The 22,075-nt window shown below is 34.6% G+C and overlaps 1 long non-coding RNA gene across 1 annotated transcript in view; it reads left to right on the top strand.

The window, feature by feature from the left end:
• Nucleotides 1–879: 879 nt before the first annotated feature.
• LOC113603418 (uncharacterized) overlaps nucleotides 880–22,075 on the top strand; it is a 30,391-nt gene continuing 9,195 nt past the window's right edge. The window contains exons 1-2 of the long non-coding RNA XR_003425005.2: nucleotides 880–1,101; nucleotides 16,561–16,619. This is a non-coding gene — a long non-coding RNA (uncharacterized LOC113603418). The remainder of the gene's footprint in view (nucleotides 1,102–16,560; nucleotides 16,620–22,075) is intronic.

Here is a 22,075-nt window from a genome sequence, read left to right as displayed (position 1 = left end):
ATTTTAATATTCATGTCATATAATATGCATTAATAATGAAGATATAAAGCACAGTTTATCTGAAGTTGAAGGGCAGAGGCAAATATATTTCATAGCATCTTGAGATATATTTCAGATTTCTGTTAATTTTCTTGTCACTATCAGTAGCCATAATACCTGAAATTTAAGTAGATATTATTTAATGGTAGAACTATAGCTTCTATTTATGTATGAATGTAACAGTTACAAATAAATTGATCAGAAGTATTGGCGAAGGTCAAAATGTAAACAAATTAGATGAAGTGCAACTTCTCAAGAAATAGGAATATAACTGGTATGGTTCTAATGCATCAGCTGAATGAGAAGTATCTATGTGATAAGGACATTTGTGGTTAGATTAGAGTAGCATTTTTTTTCCTTCTTAAATAAATTTGTATTGGATTCAAAACAATCCAGAGTACCTTGAGTCACTAGCCAGGCCAATTTTGTTTGGCTAATTACTAGCCAGGTAATTTCACGTCAGTTTCCTTCAGAAGACAGAGTATGCTTTTGTGAAGATGCGAAGTAAATATCAGATCTCTATTTCAAAAGTTGGAGAAGATAAGGTTGGCAGTTGTGACCCCACAAAACTCTGGTGGATTTTTCTCTTACTGGTTGATGTGGACAAAACATGAATTAATTCATGTGTAGCTCCCTGTGGCTGGTACTCACAATCTGACTCTGGTGTCTTCCCTTATTGCCCTGCAAGGCAACTAAAGATGAACAGCATCAGTCTGGTGTAGTCGCACAGTGGTGAAGGGGTTACGGGCCCATCTTTCCTTGCCTTCCCTGGGTGCTGTTAAGAGTGATATATACCTACCTGACTCTTTTTTTATAATACATTGAATTGCATGATAAAAATCCCATTCTTAGTTTATTTTATCATGATTATAGAATATCATAGTAGACTCATATGATCTTGCAGCCGGAAGAGATCTCCTGAGAAAGTCTGTTTTGATTGAAGAGTGTTTAATAGATAGAAGGTGCTTCCTTTTTAGGAGCTGAAATTTACCTTCTAACCATTCCTTTCAGTCCAATGAAGATTCCCTACTGCAAGAAGGGTGTAGGAATACCACAAAAAGGGTGAGTGTAAATCACTGTTCTACCATTTACTTTTTCTTTACAAGTCCCAGATAATATTTATCTTTTTGAATCTCTGTTTCTTTATCTTATGAAAAGGAGATAATAATCACATCTTAAAGTTGTTCAAATGCTAAATGAAATTATGATAATGCACAGTCCCTAATTGCTAACTACTAGTTCCAACGACAAGTTCCATTATTCTCTCAAGTGAACCTGATAACCTAGCTTAAGTTAGAAAGGTCAGGCTTTATCTTGGCAAAAACTGTTACTGCTGATATCATTTGATCTTGATTCACTTTTAGAAGTTTCCCACATTGAGACTTTTAATGAGAATTGAGTGTTAAAATTTGAGTGCTTCCAAAATGATTTCTGTGAAGTTATTTTGTTCATCAGTTCCTTTTTGGTTTTTAATTTCTAAAATTGAAAAGACTGTCTAAGTAAGAGCTATCGTATAAAAATAAACTGGGAATTTTACACAAGGGCATAGAAAATATTTTCACCTTCTTTGGATACAACAATCTGGCCACAGTGGCCCCAGTGCCTGTCTACCCACCTACCTGCCTACCTATCCATCACCAGTGGATTCACCTCTCACTGTGATCTGTCACAAATCAGCTATATTCCAGATACGTTGGATTCCAGATTCCCAGTGGAATCAACAATAAATACCATTAAATCCTAGTAGTGTTGACTATAGAGGAAATGGAGTAAACTCATCAAACTCAGTGAGCAAAATAGTTGATTTGTGTTTATCTGTGTGGTGCAAAAGTGCCAGTGTGTGAAATACCCAAAGTCTCACTACATGTCTACTGTCAGAAGCTATTGACAACACACTTAATCACCGAGTTCTCTACATTTGGGAGGTTTCACTCCTTTTCTCTGGTATTCTTTAAAATATATCTTTCTCCTACCTTTCAAGCCATTCGCAAAGCTGTCAATTTTCTGGTATGTGCTCCTTCCTCTGAATATCTATCTTTCTGATGGTACCCAATAACTCAAAAATAAAATATACCTAGCATCCTACTGAGCACTTTCAACTTATCCAATCTGGTTTTATACATTTTTAAGTTGTCAATTTTTTAAAAAAATTTTCTTACTATAATTAAAATTGCCAGTTGCCAGGGGACAAAGTGAAGGTCTGAGGCAAAATAAAAGTAGCAATATTCAACATTTATAATTTAGAATCCAGATCGTTTACATTGTTTACAAAATAATGATCATCCTACAACTTATCATTCTTTATTTTTTCTCCCTCTATCTCCTGATTAGCCACTTAAAAGAAATACTCACCGCCAAAAAGAATTCTTAATAGTATTCTCTGACTCCCTTTATCCAGTGACAGTTGAAAGGCAAAATGTTTTAAGGAAAGTTTGTTCTCTCTGGATGAAATGAGAACATTTTATTGAGTACCTCAGTGCGTTATATTGTCACTCTGGATTTCATCTGCTCTATATGTTGACTCTAACCAAAATATTGCCACCACATCGCCTACATCAGCAAGTCTTCTCAGTTCTACTAGCTGAGTATTTGCTGAATGTCGCCCCTTTTGACTTCTCAACACTACTCTCCTTAGTCCACTCCACATTCTTTCTTCCTTTGTCATCTACTACCTGGTCTCTCAGTTTCCTTTCAGCATCTCAAACACTCTGTCCTTTATCTTGTACCCAGAAGAACAATTTAATATGCAAATCTGATAATGCATTGCCCTGATTAAAACTTTCTGGTCACTTACCATTACCTTTGGAGTACAATGCAAACTCTTACTTTCACCCCCGAAATCTTGAGTAATCTGTTCCCTGCCTCTCTCTGGGTGCCCCTCCCCTAGCACTACGCTTCACTCATGGCTGTCCAGACATACTAGACTTCTGGCTATTTCTGGGATAAACCCAGGGCATCTCTAACTGGGGACCTGCAAGCCATTTTCCAGAGCTTCGTTTTGTTGGCTTTGCTACCTCCACATGGAAAAATAGTTCTTCCTATCATTTTCTTTTCTACCATTCTGCTTTAAATTATTTCGAGAACTTTTTGTTCTCATGATATAGAATTATATTATACATTCAAAATACTTGTTTGTAGTCTGCTTTTCCAGTTAGAATAGTTCTTTGTGGTGCAGTTTTTGCCTTACTACCATCCCAGCCGTCTCACCCCTCCCCTCCCCTCCAGCTTAGATCAATGCTTGCTGGGTAGAGGGTCCTCAAGAAAGATCTGCTGAATGAAAGAATGGAAAAGCAGCCTATTGACTATTATCACTAAACTTGTCACTGAGGTGTCCCCGAAAGACATTCTTCTAAAAATGCTCTTGTAGGATGTAACAAGAGATGAAACTTTTATGTGTTTTCAGAAAACATTTATCTTGGGGCACCTGGGTGGCTCAGTGGGTTAAGTGTCTGACTTCAGCTGAGGTCATGATCTCACGGTTCATGTGTTCCAGCCCTGCATTGGGCTCTGTGCTGACAGCTCAGAGCCTGGAGCCTGCTTCAGATTATGTGTCTCCCTCTCTCTCTGCCCCTGCCCTGCTCAGGCTCTGTCTCTCTCTCTCTCTCTCTCTCAAAAAGAAGTAAATATAAAAAAAAGAAAACATTTATCTTATAAGTGCTCATATAAATACCTTTTAACGTTTTTTAAAAGTTTATTTTATTTATTTTGAGAGAGAGGGATAGAGTGTGCACATGTGCATGTGTGGAGTGTGTGTGTGGGGAGAGAGAGAGAGAGAGAGAGAGAGAATCCCAAGCAGGCTTTGTACCACCAGTGTGGAACCAAGTGCAAGGCCTGATCTCACAAACCATGAGATCATGACCTGAGCCGAAACCAAGAATCAGAGGCTTAACTGCCTGGGCCACCCAGGTTTTCCCCAAGCACCCTTTAAAAAGAAAAACAAAACAAAGAAACCTTAAATATTCCAAATCAAAATACCATGTTTTATTCACTAAACAAGGATCTCTGGATCATACGATCACCTAGTTAATACTTGAATAGCTTGTCCTAGTCTCAGCCTAGTGGCTAACATAACATGAAGAGATACTGTTCTTCTTTGCAAGGCTAATTGTACTGAAGAGAGAAACATAAACAATGACAATTACTAAAAGGTGGTTAATTCAACAATGAATTTGATGACATAGAAGATACGCTCTAAGAATTTAGAAAATGGTAGAACTGAAATCAAAGCAAATGTAGAAGACGTCATAACAGGAGTAGCTTATCTTGAACTTCAGTGGGTAAGGGGCTCCTCCTCTTGACTAGTTTATCCCTTCTGAATACCAAAAATTGCATAGAATGGCCAACCAGTTTCTCTAGTTGGGCATCTTTCCTCAAAACATTTCAAGCAGTCTTTCAACAGAAAAACTTTTAAAGCTGGAATGGCAGGGGTTTGTGGAAGTTTTGACTGAAAATAAACAAGTCCGCATTTGGAATAACATCTCATTATATGTGTATAAATTTGTGTTTGTGTTAGAATTTATGTCTATACATATACATATATATACACATATACATATATATGTATATTTGGGTATCTGTCATAATTAGAAAGAATGGCATATTTTTAAAAACTGAAATAATTTAAGTAAGAAGCACATATGACTTTATTTTTCATGTAGCAGAAATTCATAGGCAGGCTTTCCTGAACTTTGGCCCAAATCAGGCCCCTTTGATTTTTTTCCCCCTCTACATTTTTAGAATATTGTTTCCATGTTCAAGTTGTCTCATGGTTTTAAAATAACTGCTTCAGCTCCAGCCATCATATCCATGTTCCATATAGTAGGAAGGAAGAAGGACAAAGTGCACAAGGATGTAGCCCTCAGTTAAAGAAGTTTGCTGGGAAACTCATCCATTGACCCTTGCTTACATTTTTCTGGATAACTCTCTTTTAAAGGAAAGATGGGAAATGTTTTATCTGTCTACATTGGCACCCTCAATAACAGAGATTTCTTTATGTAAAAAAATTTTTTTAATGTTTATTTATTATTGAGAGACAGAGAGAGACAGCATGAGCAGGGGAGGGGCAGAGAGAGAGGGAGACACAGAATCCGAAGCAGGCTCCAGTCTCCAAGCTGTCAGCACAGAGCCTGATGCAGGGCTCGAACTCACAAACCGTGAGATCATGACCTGAGCTGAAGTCAGACACTCAACCGACTAAGCCACCCAGGCACCCCAAATTTCTTTAAAAGGAAAAAAGGGTTCAGTGGATATGGGGTAGGTAGCAAAGAGTCTCTACCTCTGTACTAATATTACCAAACTATGAAAAATATACATAAATAACTAAGGTGTGAGTTCTGAGGAGGAAATTCTGTGGTTTTTGTTCACTGTTGTATCTCTAAAACCTATCACAGTGTATAGATATTAATAAATTATGCAATCCAAAGGAAGGAAGGAAGAAAGGAAGGAAGGAAATAAGGAGGGAAAGAGGGAAGGAGTGCCTGGTGTAATAATCATCTTTAGTTAAGGTGTAACTAGGCACAATGTCTCTGGGGCTGTTCCGGTGTAACTGTTTCCTCTTTACTCATAAGGCTCTGTGTCATTCCATGAGCATCATCCATGCCCCTTAGCACGTTGATCCAATCCAGTTCATGTCAACTGCTTACTCAAGTGAAACTTGATAAGCTAATAGCATGCTGTTCAAAGTTTTGATTTTAAAAGTTTAGAATATTCGCCAATTATAATTCTAGATAATAAGCTGTTTCTATTTCTGTGTTCTAATGCACAGAGATAGGCAAGTGCTGCAATTTCAGGCTAAGCTTTCCAATTCTGCAAGTAAGTCTACTACTAGGAACATGTTTTTAAACATGTTTTAAGCATCTTTCTTTGATGCCGTGGCTCTGGCAAGAAGAAAACAACTCCAGCTCTTGTACCCACAAGTCGTGGGATCAAAGTTTCCTTTCTGTGCCAATTACCCACAACCAGAAAAGGTTAAATAAATTCTGCTTTCTACCTAATAACAGTTTTTCTATTTTCATGCTCATCTGTGTTTAGCTTAAAGAAAAAGCATTTATATAGCTTTCTTGGAAATTATCTCCCCCCCATTTTTTTCTGAACTTCCTGCTTTTGTCTAGGGTGGGTATAATATTTGTACTTTGTGGGGCAATGTCCTAATTTTCTGTACTTTTCCATCTTGTTAAACTGTTCAAGTAATCAGAGAATGAAGGCAACCGGTTTATATATGTAATGATGAATTTTAAGGACTGAGTGAAACTTGTAACAGATTAATATATATCCTGAAACATCACATTATTATATGATAGCATTGTAACCACAGAAACAAGACTCCTTCACACACATAACAACTTTGAGACTTTTCATTCCATGCATTTAGATGCAAGAAAGTAATGGAGAAACGGAGAAATGTCACTAGGAATAGAAAAAAAAAAAAGAATGAGTGTAAGAAGGTACGAGATAACCCCCATATAAAGCGGGTGTGTTAGGCCTTAGGCATAGAGGTAAGGATAAGAAAGCAAAGGAATATAAGAGAGATGACTGTTAAAAACAATTAAAAGAAGCTCAATAATATAGCCACCTACTCAGTCTCAGAATTTGCTGTTGATGTTATTTGTTGACTGAAGGGGAGTCTGTTTCAGGTAAACATATGAGCACTTTATTCTAATGATTTTCTTGAAATTAAAAAAAAAAAGCCAAAGGAAGAAATTGTTTTACCAATTGGCAGATTAAGATACAATTTAAGTTTGATGTTTTGATGATCCTGAACTCTTGAATCAAACTAATGGTAGGTGAAGATTATCAAATAGGCATATTACCTGTAACTAATATTTTTCCAGGTAGTGTATGAGTTGGTTCTAGAGATAAAATTCGGTAGAATGTAAGTTCTATAGGGGTAGATGTTTCTATTTCCATATCCAGCACCTAGAAGGGTACCTGGCCTATTATATATACGCAATGAAAATTTGGTAAGTAAATAAATAAATCCAGCAAAAAAAAGGGGGGGGTCGCAATTGTTGATATCTAAAAGCAAAACAGGGGCTTCTGGGTGACTCAGTCAGTTAAGCATCCAACTTCAGCTTAGGTCATGATCTAGCAGTTCATGAGTTTGAGCCCCACACTGGGCTCTGTGCTGACAGCTCAGAGCCCAGAGCCTGCTTCAGATTCTGTGTCTACCTCTCTCTCTGTCCCTCCCCCACTCAAGCACGCACACTCTCTTGCTCTCTCTCTCAAAAATAAATAAACCTTAAAATTTTTTTTTTTTAAAATAAAAGCAAAACATCCATTATCTATGATGTTTACCTGAGGTCAAAAAAATCTATTATCCACCTAATTAAGAAAAATATGGATTATATTAACTAGAAATGAAGTCTAGAATTCATAATTCCAACCATACCTGTTATAGTTACTGTAGAAATAATCTAACTTTTATTTTAGGGATTCAGTACAAAGCATTTGAAAGTATCTTATACAATGTTTATCACATAATAAAAAGTCAGAAAAAGTTTTTTTAAAAAACAGTTTTTATTCCTTTTGCATTTTCTTTTTAAAAAGCAAAGTGAATTTTTAATCTTTCTAATTTAAAAATAACTGTATTCATGTGAAGGGCTATGAAGTGCTGGAGTTCACATGATAAAACACAAAACATCGGCTTTTGCGTTAGACTAACCCAAACCTCAATTTATAAGTGGGTGGTCTTGGATAAACTGTTTGGCCCTTCCTTTTTTTTTTTTTTTGTAATTTTTTATAAGTCTATTTATTTATTTTTTGAGAGACAGAGGGAGAGGGGCAGAGTGAGAGGGAGAGAGAATGAAAACCCCAAGCAGGCTCTGCACTGTCAGCACAGAGCCTCATGTGGGGCTCAAACTCACACACTGTGAGATCCTGATCTGTGACTGACCTATCACCTTCTCAACTGTAAAGTGTAGCTGATATGCATTCTCATAAATCATTGTAATTGGGGAGATAAAGTGAGATGATATATCTGAAAATTTTAACATTGTCTCAGACACATAGATCTTCAGTAGATATTTTTTAACTGCATCTTGTGACCAGAGCAACATGAAGTCATCAAATCTCACCTGATATTTCAGCTCATCTGTTTTTAAAACCATAGAAAACATATACAGTGTTGCTGCAATGCAAAGGTGTGATATTTTGTAACTATATTTGTTCAACTAATAGTTGGTTCTTTATTTTAGAAAGAAGGAATTTTGAAGGCTAGAGCCCCAAATTTGACCCAGACACCACAGTAATTCTCCCATAGGCAAATAATGAACAACTTGAGAAATTCAGCACTATTTTACACGGTCACAAAGCAAAGGATGATCAAATAGTGACAACAGAAAAAATGGTGTGTGGTGAATAGCTTTACTGCAGAAAATGTTCTCAAGGCATTTGACTTTCTAGAGAACGTATGACCTATCAGATTCGTTCAACCAGTCAATGACTGCTTCAAATCAATCAAAAGTGATGTGTTTATGGTGCCAGAAATTATGCCTAGAAAGTATTAGGCATTTCAGATTGAGTCATTCATGTTTTCCCTGGCATATATTCACATTGGTAAACTGATTACACGAAATACACACATATACTTAACAAAACTTTTTCAGAAACTGAATGGTTCAGTGAAGCATTTCTGTTAATTTGACACTTTACACTTAACCCATGTTTTCCATTTTAAGCCAAAATAAGGCGAGACAGTAATAAAATATTCATTAACTCCACTGAAGCCCATTTATAGCAGATGGTCTCTGGAGGGTAAATTTCAAAACATTTGCTAGAGAGCACTGTGGAAAATGTGCAGTTGTCCCGACACTGCAACTAGTGTGAAGAACAGCAAACGCGGTGGCAGCTACCTTTTGTCACGCGGACTGAGAAAAGGAGGAGTCACGTTTGCTGTTGCTTATCATCTGGGGGATTTGATAGGTACGTACAAGATGTGTCCATAGTCTTATCAATATGATGGTAACTCCTAAAAATTCTTTGAGACCTTCCTTCAACATTCTTTAAGTTCTTAGAGAATTACAATGTTTAGGAACATAGGGCCATGGTAAGCACCTACAGGTATTGCAGGGTGGAAGGAAGGCGAGGAAGGAGGAAAATTAAATATGCGTGGATGGGTGAATGGATGGGTGCTTGGAAAATTAAAGACAGCTGGATAGCTAGATAATTAAAAATACCAGAAGCACACATGTGCTTACCGCCCACCTCGGCGTCTGCCAGGCATCAGTTCGCTTAGTCCACTTTTCACGCCTTTACGCCAGCCCTGCTTCCACGAGAGCCTGTTTGTTCTTAGGGTCCTGCACACACACCTTGCAGGCAACGGCGCCATGAGTCTGACCTCTACGTACGAGTTGAATAGATCGCAACAGGTACCATTGCTCCTGACACAGCTGCGATTGATTATCTAGCCTACAGAAGGTTTAATGTTAGAAATCATCACAACAAATCTATGGTAAAACCTCACATCCAGAAAGACAGCCCCAAGGTAGTAAACATGCTTTTGACATAGAGGCTTTGGGAGATAAAGCTGTGTTTTGCCATTGTTGGAGGTCCAAAAAGTTCCCGTCGTGTAATGGATCTCACACAAAACACGATGAGGAGGCAGGTGAAAACATGAGGCCTCTGATCATTAAGAAAAAGGACTTAAATGGACAGTTTTGATGCTGCAAACCAACTTGTCTTGACGTTACCTGATTGTTTAATTAGAATAATGACCACTTCTGTGTAATTCATTTGTTCTGGGTTCTAGATGTGGTATATTACAAACTGCAGCTTTTATAGTCACAGCATTTGTCTTATTTATTGAACCATTGCGGGGCACATTTGTTTAAACAGAAACAAAAGCAAAAAAAAAAAAAAAAAAACAACAGGAAAAAGTAAAAATATCAGAAACAAAAGATGATAAAAATTTTAATCAGACTGTACAACAAAAGATGACTGTGCTCTAACTCTCCAGGAACCAAATATAAGTAGATATATCTTAGGATAAAGTGGGCATTTTCCAGTTTGCTCAATTACCTATACCCAGATTTTTCAAACTTTAATTTCATGTATGTTACTGACTTCCTCTGTTAAACACTTTGAAATTATACTGTTCTTTCAAAAATTTGTTAAGACTTAATTTTTTTAACACATTTGAAACCATTTTTTAATGTTTATTTAGTTTTGAGAGAGATAGATTGACAGAGCACAAGTGGGGGAGGTACAGAGAGAGAGGGCGACATAGAACTCGAAGCAGGCTCCAGGCTCTGAGCTCTCAGCACAGAACCTGATGTGGGGCTTGAACTTGTGAACTGAGAGATCATGACCTGAGCTGAAGTCAGATGCTTAACTGAGTTACCCAGGCGCCCCAAACCCTTCTTTCTTAATAGTGAAAAGTTTGGCATAATTTGGGTTGAGTTATTAAACCTCTTGAAAATTTTTAATTGCGGTAAAAACAAAAAAACAAAAAACACGTGACATAAAATTGACCATCTTAACCATTTTTAAGTGTATAGCTCAGTAGCGTTAAGTCTATTCACATTACTGCGCAGTGCAACAGAGCTCTAGAACCCTGTCGTCTTGCAAAACTGACACTATTCCTGTTGAACAAAAATACCCGTTTCTTCCTCTCCATAGCCACAGGTAACTACCATTCTACTTTTTGTTTCTATGAATTTGACGACTTTAGATGCCTCATATTAGTGGAGTCGTGTAGTATAGACTTTTTTTGTGATTAGCTTATTTCACTTAGTGTAGCGTCCTCAAGGTTTATCCATGTTGCAGCATGTAAAAGGGTATCTATTCTTTTTAAGTCTAAATAACATTCCATCGTGTATGTATATACATAGGTTATATGTATAGATGTGGGTACATATATATGTGTATATACCACATTTTGTCTGTCTCTTCGTCCATTGATAGAGTTTGGATTTGGATTGCTTCTGTGAATAACGTTGCTATGAATGTAGATGTACAAATATCTCTTTGTGACCCTGCTTACACTTCTTTTAGAAATCTAAGGATTTCTGGATCAGAAAATCAGTAATTTTAATTTTTTAAGAAACTGCCTTATTGTTTTCTGCAGAGGTTGCACTTTTTACAATCCCACCAACAGTGCACAAGTGCTCCTATATTTCCACATCTTCTCCAGCATTTGTTATTTTCTGTTCTTCTGATATTAGCCATCCTAATGGGTGTGAGGTATTATCTTATTGTCAATTTGGTTGGCATTTCTTCAATGATTAGTGATATTAAGGATCCCTTCATATGTTTCTTAACCATTTGTTTATTTTATGTAAAGAAATGTCTATTCAAGTTTTTTGTCCATTTTAAAATCAGATTATTTGTTTTTTGTTGTTGAGTTGTAGCGGCTTTTTATATATTCTGGGTATTAAATCCTTATAAGATATCTGATCGCAAATATTTTCTCCCATTCCATAGGTTTCTTTCTCAGTTGGTTGATTATCCTCCGATGTGCATGAAGGTTTTAAGGTTGATGTAGTGTTGTTTATGTTGAATTTGTTACCTGTGCTTTTGGTGTCAAAGAAATATTTGTAAAATGCAATGTCATCAAGTTTTATCCCTATGTTTTCTTCTAAGAGTTTTATAGTTTTTGGTCTTACATTTAGGTTTTTAATCCATTTGAGTTAATTTTTGTAAGATAACATCCACTTCATTATTTTGCATGTAGATAATGCAATATTCTTTCCTTTCTCTCTCCCCACACCCTCCCCTAGGCATTTAGATGAAAGGGATGTTTTTTGATTTTTTAAAAATTCATCATCTGCTATTGCTTCATATTCTCTTCTCTTGCTTGCATCTATTGTTTGGCATATTATAATCAGCCTCAGTAAAATTTATTTTATACAATTATCAAAGACTAACCTATTAGGTGGACAAGAACAGAAGAAGCAGATGAACACTTAATACAAGATTCTTCTATGTTTCTGGTAACATAAAGAGAAAAAACCTACAAATTTTGACATAAGAAAGTATTTCTAAGCAATGTTTTTATTATTATTTTTTTTATTGTGACTGCCCTTTAACAGATTGCCTCACGTGAGGCTCAGTACTTAGAGAAAGTTATTTATTGTTTATTTTTCAAAGAAAAAAACCAGGAAGATAGGAAACATTCTATGCTTTATTTATAAAATATAAATACTGGTAATATAATACTGCATTGTACTTATAAAAGAATGAGAACTCTTTTCCAGGAGAGTCCTTATATAATTGCAAGATTTGGTATGGGATTTGACTCTCTTCCCAGCTTGTTCCACTATGTCACACAAATCTGCCATCAAGTAAAAATCCTATCAGGTTGCACAAAGGTATGGTAAGTTAATTATAAGTAAAAACTCCCAAAATCTTGATATTACTACTTTTAAAACATCATTTATTGTCTCAGAGATATCAAGAAACAACCACTATTGAGACCTTATTCTCTGTTCTGTGTGAAATCAGATTCTCTCCAGGGTACTTTATGTGACTTATTAAAATAGTCTGTTGGTAGGCAAAATTCTTCTCACTGTAACCAGAAGACTTCAAAATTGGTGGCAAAGGAATTTGGGTAGTCTCAGAGAAAAAGAATCACTGAGTTGGGTATTTGAAGTTAGGTTTAATGGTCTAATTTAATGTGAAAATATAGGTGCAAGCTCAGACATATTTTGATACAAATATCTGGGAACGAGATATTGAACTAAACAATTTACAGACCTTGAAATAAGTAGAAAGTTGCTCTTGAAATCATGTTAAGAAGGAAATGTAAAATTGATCACATTGGAATGAAAATAATCATGGCTAAAACATATCTCAGTAATGTATGATTTGTATTTAAAATCAAGTTTTTCCTACATGTTTGACCACTTGTATATAGCACTAGCATTTGAATAATTATTTTCCTCTTCTCAAATTTACTTACATTTTAAAAGCAGATAAATTAATCAGAGCCTTTTTAAAAAATTAACTAAAGTAGGTCACATTCATATAGTATAAATTTTAAAAAGTGTAAGGAGGCTATAACTGATGACAAAATTCTAATGTCATAGCTGTCAGTCAAGGTTACCATATTCCACAAGGTTACTATATTCTATAAAACACCTTTTCTCCAGAAAGTTCTTATTTTCTTTTTGGAATTTATTTCATTATATTTCTGTAGTTGGGGCACCTGGGTGGCTCAGTCCGTTAAGTATCTGCCTTCGGCTCAGGTCATGATCTTAACGGTTTGTGAGTTCGAGCCCCACACTGGGCTCTCTGCTGACAGCACAGGGCCTGCTTCCAATTCTCTGTCCCCCTTTCTCTCTTCCCTTGCCTCTCTCTCTTAAAAATAAATAAATAAACTTAAAAATTAAAAAATAAATGTGTATGGAACTTAAAATATTTCCAACAGGTAGCTTTGACTGCAGCACTTGTTTAGACCAAATGACTTATCATGTTACCAGGCTTAGAGGGAAGAATAAACGTTGGTATTCATACCAGTTCATTCTAGAAGAATTTTTGAACAGGCAACTAAACAATCACATAAGCGAACAAAAACCAACTCTTGAAACAAGTAAAAATTCAGTCTGTGATTTTTATGTGTGTCTATTAACTGAGAATTTAACTTAACTTAATGTTAAAATACCAAGGGCATGAATTGGAAATTACTAAGAAAATACTATCAAAGCAAGCAGAGTAGAATACTGATGCACTTTTTCATTAGCTTTATCTGATTTTAAGATAACTTTGTGTTAGTGGTCCACTCACAAAATGGAGAAAGTAAAACACAAAATCCCAAGTAGATTAGTGATCTTCTGTGTGAGCCTAAAACAATTGTGTGTTGCAAGGGCGCCTGGATGACTCAGTTGGTTGGGTGTCCAACTTCAGCTTGGGTCGTAAACTCACAGTTCATGGGTTCGAGGCTTGCATCACACTGGACTCTGTGCTGACAGCTCAGAGCCTGGAGCCTGCTTCAGATTCCGTGTTTCCCTTCTCTCTGCCCCTCCCCTGCTCATACTCTGTGTCTTTCTCTCTCTCAAAAGTAAATAAATGTTATTGTAAAAATTAAAAATATATAAAATGTGTATTGCATTGTGAACTTTTCACAAATACTTTCTAAGAAATAAAGGTAATTGTGTTTAGTTGTGAGCACAACATATTTCAAATACTATTTTGTGGACTATTTGAGCTCTTGTCAAAATGAAATGATATAGTTTTTAAAAAGTCACTAAGAAAAATCATGTTATCAGGGTAGCAGAATAGGTGTCTTTCCAAGTAGATTGCCTCCAAGATTGCTAAAGTCTGCTGATAGCCCTATGAAATGGTCTGGTTGTGATTGTTTAGGATAAAAGGTTTCTACATAAAAAATAAGTTCACCAAATTAGTAATAGCATCCCACTCCATTTTCTGTTTATATGAGTGTTCCATTGGCTTCTAAACATAGGATAACTTTTTATAGAACCACAGAATTTTGAAGCTAGAGCAAAGCTTTGCAACAATTTCTCAGGAACTAAAGGTCACAAAGCTATAAAAATAGAAATGAATGAAATTAAAGAGAAGGAAATGATATAGATGACCCCAAACTACTTCTTGAAAGTATTGATAACAGATAAACCGCTTACTTGCAAGAGTGACCAAGGGAAAAAAATAGAATATCACAAATAAATAAAATACAAAATGTAAAAAGGGACATGTCACTCATATAGTAGACATTTTATAAATCATAAGAAAATGCAATGAAAAAGTTCATGTTAATGAAGTTGAAAGTTAGGTGCAAAGAACCTTTTTCTAGAAAAAATATAAATGATCGAAATACACACAGGAAGAAATAACCCAATTGATCACTACCACTCCAGAACTTGAATCAAGAAGAAAAAAACATTCCCCTCAAAAGATGCCTGGCCCAGTTAGATTTATAGGCATTTTTGCAAAACTTGAAGAAATAGATAATTCATATACAACCTGTGTCAGAGAAAAGAGGAAATCTGCTCAACACATTTTATAAGGTTAATATAATTTTGATACTAAAACTTGACAAAAAAAAAGTTTTTTTAACCAGCCTCACTTAAAATTAGAAATGCAAAAACACTGAATATAGTACTCTTTGAATCCAGAGTAATTTGTTCAAGAGTCATGATAAAAAAAATTTGTAAATGTAATACACTATGCTAACAAGAGAACACATGATAATCCTAAAAGAGCCTCTTGTTAAAATTTCTCCTTACAGCTCTATTTTAAGTAATCATCCCAGGAAGATTCTCAATATATCATATATGTCCTTCATAAATGGTATGATAGAAGACTGAAAATGTTTTAGTTCCCTCAAAAATAACCTTTAAAATAGAATTTTAGTTATAAATACTTTTTGCTCTCCTCACCACTAAGTTCAGAGTGCCACTGGGTCAGTGGTACTTAGGAAATTGCAAACAAAGTCTGAACTTAAAATTTAATAAAAATATAGACTACCTAAGCCAGTAGCATCTTTATTGATATTGGCTGATAACCTAAATATGACAAGGACTATATTATAAGAATAGCTATGAATTCATTACCCAATAACTTTGCAAACCCTACCCATTAAAATATTGAGTATACAAATTTTAACCAATAGAGTCAAGCCACCAGAGTAGTTGAGGGGAACTCCAATCAGAATAAGAGAACTCAAAAGTAAGCCAATTTGTCATCTCCTTTCCTCCTCCTTGGCCTCCTCTATACTAAGAAACTTAATGGGATAACTCACACACAGTGTTATTAAACAAGACTTGGTCTATTCTGTCTAGATTTAAACAGTATTATTTCAGGAAAATGAAAAGAAAATTTCAAGTATATTTGCCAATGTGAATGATTGGGTTCCTTGGAGAAGAGTGACACTGGGTGGAGAGATTTGTATATGGGTCATGTCAATTAGACTAAGAACTCCTAAAGGACATCCTAGATTTATTGAGAACATTCAGTCTTTTATAAGGATGCATGAACTTGCCAGGGGATCTGTAAAAGATAATTGATATCTCTTGCCTTAAGGTGATATTCAGTTCCAAAACTTCTGTACAGCCAAGTGTTCCTTGTACAGATAAGTTTAAGGCTTCAACTTAAGTAGACCAATCCAGGTTTTATTTTATATAGATCAAAGCACTGGTTGGTTGCAATTTTCCTTAACTATCAGTTGATTTAGTAATGACATATACACAGCTTTAATAGCTTAAATCCCATGAAAACAATTTTTGGACAATTTTCTGGCAATTTTAATCAGAAGATTACACTGAGGATGGAAACATTACAGATAATAGTATCTGAATGTTTATTTTTTATCCACCAAACACAGAGTGATCAGATTTTAAAAAATCTTTTTTTAATGAAAAATGTCTTTTAAATGACAGTATAAACATATACCTAACTGCTTTTCTTCTTAGATGTCTAAAAATATAAAAGCACTACATGAAATGAGACTATTTGAAAGATACAAAATTATTTTTCTTCCTTAGGAATGTAATGTGTTATAATTTTAATTATATTTTTGTGATGATTACTTTCCAAAATTTAAAACAAATGCTTTGTTTTCTTTATACAAAGCTTATGCAATACAAGATGCCTGGTGCCCTTCTAGGAAGAATCTCTTACTGAAATGAAAGGTAAATTCTGTGGTCATTCACTATCTTGGTGGTTTCCAACTTCATTTAAAATATGTTTTCTTCAAAAGAGCTTCAGTTATTATTCCATATAATATAAAGGGTAAAAGCACAAAATTATATGTACCTAAAATAGAATTATAAACATGCTGTCATAGATCTAAAGAAGGATAAGATCTCTTCTGAAATTATAACTATTAATTTCTTGTTTAGAAAATAATTTTGATTGTTTTGAAACAAGTGAAAGGACTAAATATTGAAGAAATGTAAGTTTAGCTGATTTCACATGAAAAGTATTCAGTAGAATGAGCATCACTTGAATGAGAATGTTTGGTTAATTAGTTCCAAATCTATAATCTCTATATAGTATAGTAAAGATTGCTTGCTCTTTATTATAGCTGTAAACATTTAATGGCTGATAATTAAATAAACAGCATCCATACTGAATCCTGCAAGATTTAACTAAATATAGCACACTGTAGATGTGAGATTAATATTATTATTTATAATTAAATGTAAAACAAAATTGCTAATATAAGTACATGGAATTCTGAGAGATATTTGCAATTTTATCTCATTTTAAACAATTTTTGTTTTGAATTCCTTTTTCCATATCATTTATTGTAAAGTATTTTGTCAACAGGTAAAATAATAAATATGTCAAATTTGCTTATGAAAGTTGATTCTGATTGAAGGAATATTATCTCAAAAATATTTTTTTAGTGTATTGATTCTAAAGATATAGAGAAGGAAAGAAAGAGAGAAAAAGGGAGGGAGGAAGGGAGAGAAAAAAAGGAAGGAAGAGAGGGAGGAAAGAAGAAGGGAAGGAAGGAGGGAGTGAAGGAAGGAAGGAAAGAAGGAAGGAAGAGAGAGAGAGAGAGAAAAGAAAGAAAGACCCTCATCTAACTACAAATAATTCAAATAAAGAGAAATGGAAACTAGTCCAACACTATCATTAGCTTTATAGAGAGCTAGAAAAGGAAATGAAAAGGTTTTCATTTTTCTTCAGCTTCAGCATCATATGAAGCTCATATTTGAATACTGTTTATAAAAAGACTGAAAAATAATACAGTGTAATATTGATTTAGAGTAAACTTAAAAAATTATGTGGCAAACCTATGAAATACTGAGAAATTTTCAGCCTTTTTTGTTAGTTGTTAAGGATGCCTTTGGTATTTTTATCCATATAATATATAGAAAATACAATGAACTTGAAGTACTTTTTAGTTGATTACACAGACTGATTATACATGTCATTCACTATACCTTTCATAACAGTAATTGTTCAACATCTTATTTGTGATACATTCCTGTATGAAGTAGGAAAACAAAAATGGAATGTGCCAAAGAGTAAATTCAATTTATACCATCCCCCAATCCCCTATTTCTGTAATGTTTCAAGATCACAAATGCTTACAGTGAGAATCTTGTCAGTGAGGACTCTGAGACCAGAAATGCAAATGGCTAATGTTCAAGTAACTAACAAAGAATGATGTAAACCTGCGTGTTCCTCATCTCCACAAGCATAAAGGCATAATTTATTTTTAGTAAATCGTGGGAGTGAGTTACACCCTAATATCTTAATTAATTAGCTGGTCATTCTTAATTAACAGTTTTCCTGTCACTATCGTATGGCAAGGAACTACTAAATTTAAAAATCTGTAGGTGGGCTGAGAGGAAACTATAAATTAAATATTACACAAGAAATAATTTGTCAGATCATATATGCTTACTATATGCATATACAGTGCCATAATTGTCCATGGCATTTTAAAATTGATGAAAGAGCCTCAAAGTTATCTATTCAGAGAATATTCTGATAAAGAGAAATAGATGGATCCTAGCGATGGAGCTGTTCAGGGCTCCATATGCATGTGACAGTTTCTTATTTACATGTCGCTCATGTTTATGCATATTTAGAAGAATACAGCTGCTACCCCATTCTCCAGAAATCATAGATACCGGTCAAGTCTACAAACGGTAGCCACATTTGAGCTTGTAATGTATTTATCATGAAAAGCTACAAGTTCTAATGTTAGGGAGGGAGAGAAGAGCACAATTTGCTTTGAAAAGATAACACATTTTTCAAAAAACAAATACTGTATATTCAATTCAGCCCCTTTAGGTGCTTTCATGTTATAGGAATTCTGCTGGTGATGAAAACAGCATTCAGCCAATCAAATGGCGGTACCCTAGTGCCATCCAAAGTAGAAGCCTAGTGTTTAAAATAACCCTGATGAATTATTCATAGATCTGATGTTTATGCAAATTAGAGAATCATGCACCCACCTGACCACCAAGGGAAGAAAAAAAACACAGGGAAAAAAAAAAAAAACCCACCATGCTTTTAGCATTCTCCAGAACCTATGTAATCAAATGATAATATTCTTTCATTAAATGCATCAAGGAATTACAATCCTTACCTGGTTAGTTTGTAGGGCCTTCAGATTTTCTGGATGAAATAACTGACTGTGCGTGCAACCAATAAAACTGAACTGAAAAGCTGATTAAGGGCACTTACTTAATGCAAAGCCACTCACTGAATATTCATATGATGCCTGTGTTTATGCAAATTAAAGCAAAAGCAAGCCCAAGGGGATTGGTTGCCATAGCCCACAAATAGTGTGTACAGCAGAAAATATAGAGAGTAGTGACAAATAAATCTTAAAATTCATAGCTTTGGAGCAACAAAGAAGAAATAGTAAAATATTAAAAAGGCTAGGTGAATTACAGTTTTAAAGTGCTTTATTTAATCATATTACTTTGGAGCTATTGACTATTCCTACCATGTAATGATCTATAATTATCTTAACGCCAAACGATACAGTCACTTGTGTTTGTCAGCTTTATTTATCTTGCAGTCATTTATATGAGCATATCCCTTAAGCATAGAAGAGTAAAGAAGAAACAATTAGAATAAAAACATAATTCAGTACATTAATAACTAAACCCAGGGCCATATGTGGCCCTTTGTTAAGTCTCATGTGATCATCCTTCAGTGGTTATATCTTACTAGGGAGTGACGTGTCAGTGGGAGATCTCCAACATTAGGCTCAGCTCTTTGCTTTCTTAATATTGGTATGTATCTGCTTTATTTGAAATGGAGATTATTTTATATTAAACATATTTTATATATGTCACAATGGATATTGTGAATCTTTTGACCAAGATGATTTTGGCATATGCAGTTTCAAATTCCAAGGATTTTCACTTTTGGAGCCCAAATGCAATAATGTTTTCCGAAATGCATGCTAATATGTAGTGTTCTAATCATAAAACGATGTGAATCCTCACGTATGTATGTGAGAACTGATTACAGGCATTGACAGGATTCATAATATTTAAGTGATACAATGCATGTCAGGCATAAAATGCTTTCCATTGTCAAGGATATTCTCCACTTTCACTTTTTTTTTAATAAGTAAGAATGGAGATGGCTAAAAATGCTGGAATACATCTGATAGGTATTTTTGTTTGCTTTTGATTTTCTCTTTGTTTTCTGGAACATACTTTGCAAACTTCACAAATAAGAGGTCAATGTTCTTCACTGCAGTTGCCACTGACTGAAGAGTATTTATTATTTCCGATATTTTCCTAATAATTGTCACATCTTCACTCTGGTCACTCTGATCTCCCTCACATAATGTAATAAATTTTCCAATACTCTTAAGACATAAAAATATTTAAATTAACTTAAGCTTTTCTACAAAGCTGCCTATCCTTATCAAAGATGCTACAAACACTAGATCCAATGGTTATTATCTTGATTGTGGTGATGGTATCACAAGTGTATGCATGTGTCTAAACTCATACAATTGTATGCATTAAATGTGTGTGCAGTTTTTTTGTCTGTTGGTTAGACCTCAAGAAAGCCAGGGCAGGGAAAGAAGATCGGATCTAATTCCTGGACACTGTTTTCCTAGAAGGCATTTAGAAAAAAAGAGATTTCTTTGTGGTGCCTTATGGTTGCCTAAGTATGGCTTTCGTGGTTTCAAATAATTTCCTTTCTTTCATAGTTGCTCATTGGCTTTCCATGAAAGTAATCCTCATAAGTGTACATTTATCAACATCCACATGGATTTTCTATAAGTGATATTATATGTATATGTTAATTCTAATCAATGTCTCCTTAAAATTCCCCTAAGTTTCAGAACTGTCTTGGGAAATGATGCAATTGGCATATCAAATATTTAGAATAAAGTTGGTGAAATTTTGGAAGCCATGACCTTCCATTATTTGTTTATTGGCAACTTCTTTCCTTTAATTTATTAATTTTTAATTTCATATCTGTTCCAAAGTACAGAATAAAAATTAATGGATAACTGATAGTACACTTGCTTTGATATCATGCAATTCTTTTTCTTCTACTGATTTAAGAATATATTGTTCAGAAGGTAGACCGGTAATTTCTTAGCTTCTAATTAAAGAATCCTAAATTTAAAACTTCTACCAAGAAAGAATATTTAGGTTAATCAGTAACAGTTGCCTTTTGTTAAGCTTCTCTATCTCCATAAAGATTATTTTTAAAAAATCAGAGCACATAGTTAATTAACTGGTACCAGATCTTTCTCTAAAAAACATTTCTTCATGTAACTTAATCCCAATAGAAACATTTGCAGACAAAATACTTCATTGGTTAATAATAATAACGATGACAGTAATAATTATTGTTTTCAAGATAAGAACCCCAATTTGAAGTTCTGGAAGAAGTCCTCATGTTGGTAAATTCATATTTTTCTTTTAAACATCAAAATTTTCCAACTTTCTAATTAATATTCAAACATGTTTTTACCAACACCAATTATTGCTTATTTAAGCTGCATTAGCTATGCTTTGGTCGTAAAAAAACTAAGCCTTCCTTCAGAAAGATATTTCTATTTTCAAAGAAATACATTACACACACACACACACACACACACACACATCTCAAATGAACTGTCAGAGCAAAATATAAGTGGGTATCATTAATGTCATCCTTTGTCCAATTCCTCATATCATTAGTGGGATTTCTTTTTTCTTTTCTTAGATTGAATCTCTTAATCTCTGGCCCTTGCACAACTCTGGGGTATTTCTGACATCTTTAAAATATTTGTAAACAAAATCCAAACTGCCCTAGGCCACGGTCTCTTCAGACCTTTATCTTGTACCTATGTAGAGCAAGAGTAGTTTATATTCAGTGAACTAGGTTCTACAGAAAACCAAAATAGTGTATTCCACGTGAAATAATCAGATGCTTTTGAGACTAAGTTAACTGGCTTAAATGATGGATTCACAATTTCCAGTTTCATAATTCACTCAATTGTTTACTCTGTGAACAAAACTAAATCCTAAATTACCTATTTAAAGTTCTTCTAAAGGTTCCATAAAGAGATAAAGCTCAGCTCATTTGCCGATTACCTAAAAATTCTGAGTCTCTCTTTTGAAGCCAACCCATTGGGCTTTATATAATCAATCCAAAG

The sequence above is a fragment of the Acinonyx jubatus genome, chromosome A1, assembly GCF_027475565.1.
Source record: "Acinonyx jubatus isolate Ajub_Pintada_27869175 chromosome A1, VMU_Ajub_asm_v1.0, whole genome shotgun sequence".
Classification (NCBI taxonomy): Eukaryota; Metazoa; Chordata; class Mammalia; order Carnivora; family Felidae; genus Acinonyx; species Acinonyx jubatus.
This window is presented reverse-complemented; position numbering and strand designations above follow the sequence as displayed.